The following is a 10,788-nucleotide window of genomic DNA, read 5'->3' on the forward strand; positions in this document are numbered from 1 at the left end:
GCTGCCGCAGGGCCGTGGCTCCCAGTGACAACACTGTTTTCACTCAGTGCTGCGTGAAACCCCCAGACGGGGCTGTTCCGGGAAGCATCCACCAACCTCCCAGGTGAGAGGAGGGCAGAGGAGCCTGGAGAAAACCAGATGGAATGGACGAAAAAACACCACGGAAAGCAGCTCCGCTTGCGGAATTAGCCCGAAGAGCCCAGCCAGGGGCAGCGGTACGGCCGACGGGCCGCAGGCAGCCCGAGACGCGCTGAGGTGGCCGGGCCGGGCCGGGTCCCCGCCCGCCTCCCGACAGGGGCGGCCGAGCTCCGCAGCGAGGCCGGAACGCCACAGCAGCCCCCAGGGAGCCGGTTCCCCAACCGCCACCAGACGCCCCGGCAGCCGGCCCTGCCCCTCAGGCCGCGGGGCGCCGGGCAGATGCCGGTACCCACGGGCGAGTCGCAGGCACCGCGGCGGCCCCGCCAGGGCCGGCCGCCGCCATCCCGCCCCCTCGGCGCGGCGCAGAAAGTTTCTCGGTGGCGGACCCGCCGCGCTCCCTCCCCCCGCGCCGGGCGGAGCGGCAGCTGCCGCGCCCAATGGCGCTCGAGCGAGAACCCCGGCGACCAATGGGGGCCGGCGGGACCCCCGGCAGCCGCCCGATCGGAGCGGCGCGGGGAGCGCCTCCAGGAGAGCGGGCACGGCCGCCGGGACCCCCACCGCGGACCCGGCCCCACGCCGCCCGCCCGGCGGCTCCCACGCTGCCGCCCCGCTCACCGGGAAGCCTGGCTCCGCCTTCTTCTCCCGCGGGGACCCAGACCGGCGTCTCCTCGCCGGCTTCTCCGGCGCCTCAGGCCCGGACCGGAACTAGCCGCGAGCGCCTAGCGGGGCTCCTGGCGGGGAGCTCGGGCACCCGCAGCGGCCCCGACCTCCTTTCCGCCCCCTGCTGCTCCTGCCGGGCCCGTAAACATCCCGGCATCCCCGAGGAGAGAGGCGGGGCGGCCGCCGGGCCCCGCCTCGCACCGCCGCCCCCCTCCCGGCCGGCGGCGAGGGGTCCGCCGGGCCCGCGGCCCGTGAGGGAGCGAGGCGGGGCGCCGGCAGGAGCTGCCGGCCGGTGCTGGGCAGCGGGACCCTCCCCGCGCTGCCGGGCGGCCTCTTCCCGCGGGTGAGCGGCGCTGCCGGGTACGGCTATGCCCCCGGGCCGCCGGCGCTCCGGGTCGGGGCTTGGCTGGCCACCGGCTAATGCGGCCGGCGGCGGGAGCGGCGGCCAGCTCCCACCCCGCGCGGGGGAATCGGCAGCTGGGTTGAAAATTCCTTGGCTCGTGAGTGTCTTGAGACGGGGCCCATTCATCCGGTGCGTGCGTGCGTTGCCACGCGCAGCGGGGCCTTCACCCGCGCTGGCTGCGGGAATCGGGGAAAGCGCCGCGCTCCCGGCGGCGGCGGAGGTGAGCGGGAGCCGGGGGCGCACGGGCCCGCGCTTCTGGAAACCAGGGCACGGTGCTGCCGCGGCTGGGGGCACAGCGCGGGCCTAAGGCCTTGGCGCAGCCTGCTGTGGAAAACGCTGCGTGCCAAACAACGCGCTTTTAATTTTGTGTATAAATTGTGACACTCAATCTGCAAGATACCAGACTGAGTATATCAGCTGGAAGGGACTCAGACTCCCTTTTGCTATACTTCCAGAAATAAAAGTGGCAGGAACAAAAAAGACCAGACTCCCAATGAGTCCTGTCCCACCAGCTTCTACTTTGGCAACAGCACTGTGCTCAAGTAGATAAAAAATATTGAATTCCCTAACAGTACTGTTGTTCAGGTTCCTGAAAGTTTAGCCTGCTTCAGAATGCGGAAAAGCAATTAACTTCACAGAACAGTGATCTTAAGAACCAACGATGGGGAAAAAGTATGAAAACTGACCACAGTTTCCCCAGTAAGGTTATGGATTATTGTGATCAAATGGCTTCCTCCTCGGGTGTGGAAACCCTCTGTAAAAGTCAGATCTCTGTCATTCCAGTCAGAAAACAGTAATTTAAAACTGCCTTGAATCAGACATACTTTATTTTTTCCACAGCAAAAGTCTCATTTCAGTTCTCATAAGGGTTGGTTTTTTTTTTTCCTCATAACAGGTAAAGTTATACTTGGTTTAAGTCTCTTGCAGAATAAATAGGAAATGGGCCTGTGTGTGGGAAAAGTGTATTCACCTCCCTCTGTGCAAAATTACACTGTCTGCTTCTGAGGCAAACTTTTCAGCTTTGAGAAATCTGCAGTTTATTCAGAGATATGAAGTCTAACAATGAAATTATTTTTTTACTGGCTCTCATTTCTCTGATGTTAACACATTTATTAACCGTTGTGCACATTTTCTCTTTATTGTAGCATCGGGTTATTTGATGGCACTAGCCAGGTACAGTGACAAGGTGACCGCTATGCCTGTGGACTCAGACGTACCCTACAGTCTTCTCCTTTGAAGTGCATTTTGTATTTCTTGAAAAGTACAGTCCAAAAGAATAAATTGTGATGATGATTAAGACTTTGATTTATTTTTTTTTCATGGATAAGCTATCTTCAAAAGCAGTTTTCTGAACATGAATTCCCTGGATTGTTTTCTTGTAAAAAGTGCAATACTTCAGGTTTTCCCACATACCTAAGAGTGAAGACTTGATAGATCTGCCATATAATGTTAAGAGGTGTTTGGCCAATGAGAGTGACAGATGCTCTCCCCCACCTCTCTCTCCAAGGAGGAGAGGAAGAGAGAGATTTATGAGTTTAGAAGAACTAAACTACTTTAATGAAATATTAACAATAAAATAAAAAGAAAATAATGAAATAGATATATACAAAACTGCATCAAGCTTTTAGGATGATGTCACCAGCAGGCACTGGGAAAGTCCCAGAATGGACTCGGTGATGGATGGGAACTGGATTCCAGAGCTGGAGTCAGGAACACACGGACCGGGATCACAGGCAGATGAACAGACTAAGTCCTCCTCGGATGTCGGGTGTTGAAGAAAGAGGGCTGACCCTTTGATCCCTCAGCTTTTATACTGGGCATGATGCAGATGGGATGGAATACCCTCTTGGTCAGGTTGGGGTCACCTGTCCTGTCCGCTCCTCCCCACAGGTGGGACCCCGCTACGCTCTTCAGCTTCTGACCCCCCAATGGGGCAAATAATGAGATTAGCTGACCTTGGTTGTTACAGCAATAAGTATAAATGAGAGCCTCTCTGCGTACCATTCCTTGCTATACACTTCAAACGTAGGTCTTATCACTCAGAGTGAACAGTTTCTGCACAACATGCTGTTAACTTCAGAGAGTTTGAAGAGGCTTAGCTAAAAAGTAAAATTACTGAACAGAAAATTGGTTCTGTTTTACCTCAAACCAGGACAAAAGTTACTCAAAAGAGCTACAATCAGCAATTCCACTGAATGTTTTCCATCTCCAAAAGTCCCTTTAGCCTCAACAAGAAATTTAGTTGTGTGAGACAGTCATGTATTTGCAAAACCTGGGATGGAAAAAGGAGAGATTGATATTTGGTGTGTAGCTGACCATAAAATATCGAGTCTTATTAGGTGTCTTTTTATGCAAGTAAAGGCTATTACTGCTCTAATACCCAGCTAGTGCTCTTTTCTAGATTCTCTCAGATGGAAAATGAGCAGTTCACAATCACTGGGGGAAACCTAGGTAGCATTTGAAGCTATCTACATTCATGCATTAAAAGAGAATAACCCAGAGCTTCCTTGCCTTTTTTTCCAGTAGGTTTCTCACTGTCTTCCTTTGTTTAATCTGACTGTATTGGGCTTTTTTGTCTTTCATCCTATTTTTATGCTCACTGCACTTACTTTCATTCTTTTTCCTTGATTTCCTCCATGCTGTTATTTCACTGTAGCTGCCGTTAGTACATTTCCATAATATTTTGACTTCTCTGTTTAGCTGCCTGAATACAATGGCTACTTTACTTTAGCCTGACATTACCAATTGCTGCAGCATCTTCTCTTTCCCTTATTCCAACCTTGCCCTTCTTAGAGGATGGTTACTTCCATTTCCTTTTTGGTGCTTGAGGATTGGAAAACCTAAAAATAAAGAGTCTGCTTCAGCTAATTATTCCATCATCATGACCAGGCAGAAAGCCTTTAATATAATTGTAACTACAGTGTGCCCGTTAATTTTAAATTTGCAAAGTGACAAACCTTCCACATATCATGGACGATCATCTTGAGACCTGTGCTGTACAACTCTTTATTTAGAGAAGGATGTTTTTCTTTGCTTTTTAGTGCACATTTTCAGTTTAATAAATTCATCTAGTATTCCCTGTAGTGGAGCCTTAACATGATACAGAATCAGAAAGGCAGACGAGGCTCCAGAAAATCCAGCAGCGTTAGGGTTTAAGGAGCAGGCTTATCTCTGCAAACGCGTCTCTTGGAGGCCGGAGGGGACGCTGCCTACCCAGCTAGCAAAGGATTAGAGAAATGGACAAAGGCATGCTAGAATTAAGGATTCGGGAGGGAGAACATGGCTTGTTTCCTAAGTCTTACCAACTTCTGAGGGTATTGCCAGCAAATGTTCTATGCCTGGAATCAAACAGGCCAGAGACAGAAGGAACGAGGACCTCAGTATTTGTCAATCCATGCTGCACTTCACTAGCCTTGCTATTATAAATCTATTTATATGTCAATATTAATTTAAGACAGCTCCGCCAGTCTTTTTCTGATCATTGAATTCTGTGAATATATATAACCTATAAATATGATCAGGGTTCAAGGACATCAAAAATATCAAATAGTGACAAAGGATATTATTTGGAATGGCAAAGCTTGGATTGTCACTGAACTAAAAACTGGTGTCCTGTGCCAGGACTAAGCTACTGGACTTAAAAGCAGCTAGAGACTGTTCGGTGACAACGTCCAAGTTAACTGGGAACTCAAATGTTTAGACCTACTCCCTGGATGATTTCTAACTTGCTTTCCACTATTATCCGGGCCTCCCTACATCTAGATTCTTGAGATGTTCATTAACAGAATAAACTTCAGACTCAGGAAAAATACAGACTTCAAAACTTTAAAACTTTCAGGCAGAAGAGCTCTCTAGGATAGTGGAGCATAGGAGAAGATGTCTTTGGGGTCACAGAGGTAGGAGCATAACATAACAGCTCACTGGTTAACAATTCTTTAGATTCTTCAAATCAATAAACTACAGGAAATTAATCAAAAGGAGCAACTGCTCTGCTCTAAGTCCTTGAAGCCTGAAAATTCAGGCTTCGACTTTCCCTCTGTCCTGGTTCTTTGTTGCTAACAGTAAAAAGGCTGGGATAGCTGCCTGTGGCATGGTAGGGGAAATCAGAAAGGCTGTGAAGGCAGGAGTAAAGAGAGCGATCAGTTATATCTGGACTGGATAAATATTATGATAGGTCCTTATACAGAACTTAAGCTTTTACACAACATAAATCATTAAATGGAGCAATTTATTAGAGGAGCTTGAAGAACGCCCGACGTGGACCAAGCAGGGCACCAGACCTTCTTCAGAACTTCTGTATCAAAGAACCATTTCAGAATTTTGATCATAATATATTCAAATTCGCCGCCCTTGTAGAAGTGAAAAGGCCAAATAAATTTACCATAGCAACAGTAAATGTTGAAAAGAGGACTACATAAAATCAAGGAAGTTTGTTAAAAGTAAATTAAAAGGAATAGCCAAAGGGGAAAATGACCTGTATTAGAATTTCTGAGTAAGTGTCTGTCATCTATCAAAGCTAGTAAGAGGATCTCCGAAAGACTAGCAGAGCTGTACATAAGAATAAAGCACGGTACTAAAAGCAGAAAGGCACTCCTAAAAAAAATTATGTTCAGATGAGGAAAACGGAAAATAGCAAAACCTCTGGCAAGCTAAATGTAAAACTGTAAAAGGCACACCAAAAGCCTTTGAAGGAAAATGTTGGTAATGGTATAAAACTTTATTGTAAAACCACTTCCAAACACATCAGAAGCAGGAAGCCTGCTGTTGTAGACTTTGCAGGGACAATAAATGATCGTGATTTAAAGACAGGAGGATTCAACAAAGATAAGGCTAGAAAAGTTGTTTGCTTAGGTAGATATTATGAGAGATTTTTTTCAGAGGAGCCCTTTATACCACACAAACCTATAAGAGTTTTTGGAAAGGTGCATGGAAAGGGTGAGCTTGGATGGTAGAAGATTCTTGTATTTCAAAAAAGCTTTTTTGACAAAATCTTCACTAAAGCTTCTTGCAGAAGATACGCTGCCGTGCAATTAGTGGAAAGGACCAGTTCTTAGCTAATAACTGATTTCAGATAAGAAAAAAGGTAGGAATAAATAATCCTCAATGGAGGGAGGTTTCTACTAGAATATCACAGCAACGTGTGCTGGGTCCGTGGCCGTTTACATGCTCGCTATAAAAAATAAGAGAGATAATAAGACGACCAAGTTTGCCAGTGGTACAAAATTATGCAGGACAATTTAAAAAAAAACAAAACAAAAAAACCCAAAAAACCACAACCCCAACCTAGAATTGTAAAACATGGGAGGGATGAAAAGGAAAATTAATGGTAAGCAAAGACTTCTATAAGAGGAAAAATGCATGGAAAGCTTCAGCTTATACGTAAGGTGACTAAGTGAGATGACTGAAGGGAGACAAGATAGGTACTTATGAAAGCCATAGAGAAGATAATTGTGATTTTTATTGTTTTCTTTATTAATATTGATAAAAGAATAATTATTCCTTATCTCCCATAATGTAAGAACTGGGCGGCATGAAATTAAATTAGCGGGTAGCTCTAAGTGAAACAGATGAAAGCACTTTTCTACATGGTGACTACTTAAACTGTGCGGGTGAAAAGTACAAGTGGGTTAAAAAACTTCACAGGAAAGACCATCAATAACCATTTAAACCCTCAATGAAAAAGTTACGGGTATGACCGCCCAGTTTCAAATCTTTTTAATGTTCAGACAACAATTACTGAGGAATGAGATTACTTTATACTTTTTTCCAGAGGTGATTTTGTTCACTGTCATACAGAAGTGAACTGAGTTCTAATGAAAATGGAGGTATTCTTTTTCATATAAATATTGGCATTTTTAAACATTGTGGAGGTTGACTGTGCAATTTATTGCAAAACCTGAATGTTTTGTTTGGCAAGGCAATGCCTGATGGTACAACCAGCCTCTTAAGATTTAATTTTGTTCTTAAAAATTGTGATTTAAAAAACCTGTCCTTTGTGCAATACCTTTCCCTAAAATTTTGTGCTGCATACATAATCAGTCTGGAATATGTTTCTCTCTTCCAAAATTTTCCTTTCCTCTACGACACTGTTATTTCTATGTGTTATTGTAAAACATATATTTTCGTTTAACTGTAGGAAGAAAATATTTGTATGTTTACTGTAGTTATCACAATGAGCCCGACCTAGCTTGGGCGCTAGTAATAAAGAAAGACACGGTTTGGTGCAGGATAGTTGTCCACAGGTCTACCTCGGTACAGGACAGGCTACTCTGCCCATCCCACTCCCTTGCAGCTGGATGAGCAGGCTTCGGGTTTTGTAATGCCCTGGTCCAGCCACATCGTCCTTCAGTATGTCCTAGCATATTCCTAGAATTCCCCATGCTCCTTGAGGACAGGGCTACTCGCACTCATTTTAGAAACTTTGGTAACAGACTACCCAGCCAGCAAGTTCAAGTTCAGTTCAGAGATATTTGTACCCTGCTTGAGTTACACACGATAGCAAGGACTCTCTTCAGGAACTCAGCAATGGACATACTTGTCTGTATTACATCTTACCTCAGTCATTCATATTTAACAAATATCTATCGTAAACCCTTATGCATCAAGCTACTGTTCTTAAGATTTTTTTTTTTTTTTTTTTTTTTTTGGCTAGGACATCCTCTATGTCTACCTAAAGGTCCAATCCCTTTGGAACCTCACAAATTTCATAGCCTTATGAATTCTGTGACAGTGAACCTCTAATCAGTGACTGGGAAGTATTCCCTTTATATATTTTTAATTTTCCACCTTGTCAGTCAATTGATTACCCTGGTCTGAATGCCAGAATCTGTCTACTAGTATTTCCAACAGTAGAAATTATCTAACTTGTGTCTGGCAATAACCCTTCATACATGAGGCTCTTTCACAGAAAAACAGAAACTTATTCATATAAAAGAAAGTCTTACAGAAGCAGGTTGGCATTTCTGCTTACAAATAATTGTTATGTCTGTCTGTCCAAGGCAGTAGTGTTTACGATATGACACAGGATTAGAAACTACCTTCAAGTCTATAAACATGTACTTGCCAATAAAACCTATAAACTGTATATTTGGTGTCACTGAGGTCCAGATTCTTAGCTAGTGTAAGTCCGCATAGCTGCTCTGACTTCAGTGGACTCATGCTGATTTACACAGATGAAGACCTGGGCCTTAGCTGTTGGATCTGGGAATTTTAACCAAAAAAAGAGAAAACTCAGTCAAGTTTGTCCTTTCTTTCAGTAAGTCATAGAAATTGTGTTATGCTTGAGTCATTATTACTATAAAACTACAACACAAAAATGCAGTAAATTATTAAAGAATCATAGAATCATAGAATTGTTAGGGTTGGAAGGGACCTTAAAGATCATCTAGTTCCAGCCCCCTGTGACGGGCAGGGACATCTCCCTCTAGATCACGTTGCTTAAAGCCCCATCCAGCCTGGCCTTAAAAACGTCCAGGGATGGGGCTTCCACCACCTCTCTGGGCAACCTGTTCCAGTGTCTCACCATCCTCATGGTGAAGAACTTCTTCCTAACGTCCAGTCTGAATCGACCCATCTCTACTTTTAATCCATTCCCTCTAGTCCTACATCCTAAAAACGACATCCTAAAAAGTCCCTCACCAGCTTTCTTGTAGGCCCCCTTAAGATACTGGTAGGCCACTATAAGGTCTCCTCGGGACCTTCTTTTCTCCAGACTGAACAACCCCAACTCCGTCAGTCTGTCCTCATAGGAGAAAGAAAATCCATGGCTGTTATATTTTAAGTCAAATAAAATAAATATGTTTATGGATCTATATGCAGAATCACACTAGCTTCAGTGGTATCTAGGAAATTAATAAATAGCATCCAAAAAATTTACTGAAACCTTAACCTTTTATTTCCCCCTCCCACCTGACTAAATCCTTGGGTAGATCAGACATCCACACTGTTGTACTCGCAGTGTTGAATCCCTGAAGAATCCATAGAAACAACTTACTATTTTTATGTAGGAACACAGGTAATATTTAGAAGAAAGTTTGTAAAATATATTAGGATTTTCCAGTGGAAAGTGATAGATGAGATAAAAGCATTTCTTGGCTACTTAGCACACAAGTAAATCATGAAGCCACAGACCTCATGGAGATGAATACTCAAATGTATTCTGTTATCCACTGTATCATACCAGCTCATACAATAGGACAGCTATTCAAAATGCACAATTAGGATCTTACCTGAATTCAGCAAAATATAGACCTTTGCAGAAAGGCAGCCTGAGGTTCTCGATTACTTAAACATCATTTAGTGTTTACGTTTAGTCCCGGTACAAGACAAAAATGTATATACTTTGCACTGTGCCCAGAGACTAATATAAGTCTTCGCAAATGTTCTGAGTTCCAGTGTTACTTGATAAATTTCAATCAGATAGCTTTATTCAGTCTTTCCTTATAACCTTGGCCAAATTTCCTAATCTCTCATTCCAGCCTTTCAGCTAGAAAGAAAATGAAGATAAACCAGCGTTCGTTCTCCTAGATGGTTTCTCTTAGCCTGTGTCACAACTGGTTAGGGTGCAACTCTTCCAAACAGGAATTGTCTCTCACCGTGTCTTTGCACTTTGCCTGGTAGAATGGAGCCTATGCCTGTGCCGCAATGCAAATGAATAATAATTTATGATGATGTTAGAAGGGTGTTGACAGAAACAGAGCTAACGGCACTAGTGGGGAATAACCGCATATATAGTAAAAATAACTATTGTCAGTCAAAAAAAACAAACTTAATTTCCAGTGTTTAATCTTTATTAGCTGGAACTCCCAGTAGGAAGGACACGATTTTCAGTGGCAATTTTGCTGTAATAAGGACTGCAGAATTTTTCTACTGACTTCAGCAGACTTTGGAGCCTGTGTTAGAGAAAAAAAAAAATCCCCGGAACAAATGAAATAAATATTGTTGGCATTTTACAATAAAATGGGAGTGCATTTTATAGGTGGCTAGCAGCTTGTAATTACCCTTAGTAAAACTAATCCTTTCCCTGTGCTTATTAAAATGTTTCATGTATCAGCAAGCCGTGAAAAGGACTCGCCACCAATCTCTTAACTTCCACTAAAACTGAGAAATGTCCACTTGAGTCATAGTTCCCAGTGCCAGTCCTGTTTCTCTGCCTGCTATTGGAATTCAAAGCCTCTGAGGGAATTAAAACTAACACATTAGTTCCTAATTAAATCCAAAAGGGATGTGAAATGTAACCAAATAACTTTATAGTATTTCTTGGGAATATTGTCTCAGGAGGATAAGGAAGGAGCAGTGGCTTTCAATTAATGATTTTCCCTCGTCTAACACACAGAAAATGTCTGCAATGTTCTTTTGACCCTTTTTAATTTCTTCAAGGGGAGCATTTGACTCTCAAGCTTCCTCCTGCAAATATATTTAAAAAGTTGCTGCAGGTTTGTAATAATTTAGTAGGATAAAGAAGTACAGTCATTACTATTGCAGTCCTTTTTTCTTCAATTAGTATTTCTAATCACATTAGACATGTTTTCAGTATCCAGAGAGGATGCCTGATCCCTACAGCTATCGTGAACCATTAACTTTAATTA

The 10,788-nt window shown here is 44.0% G+C and overlaps 1 protein-coding gene across 4 annotated transcripts in view; it reads right to left on the reverse strand.

Moving 5' to 3' along the window:
* NEK7 (NIMA related kinase 7) overlaps window positions 1-962 on the reverse strand; it is a 74,890-nt gene extending 73,928 nt beyond the window's left edge. Inside the window, exon 1 of one of the 4 annotated variants that reach the window (XR_010072333.1) lies at window positions 754-962. The gene's annotated coding sequence lies outside the window, so the exon portion shown is untranslated. Of the gene's footprint in view, window positions 1-96; window positions 534-753 lie in introns of those variants that run through there. The other 3 variants (XM_063344736.1, XM_063344733.1, XM_063344734.1) reach the window with 3 other exon arrangements.
* Between the last annotated feature and the right edge of the window lie 9,826 nt (window positions 963-10,788).

Source organism: Chroicocephalus ridibundus, chromosome 8 (assembly GCF_963924245.1).
Source record: "Chroicocephalus ridibundus chromosome 8, bChrRid1.1, whole genome shotgun sequence".
In the NCBI taxonomy this organism is placed as follows: Eukaryota; Metazoa; Chordata; class Aves; order Charadriiformes; family Laridae; genus Chroicocephalus; species Chroicocephalus ridibundus.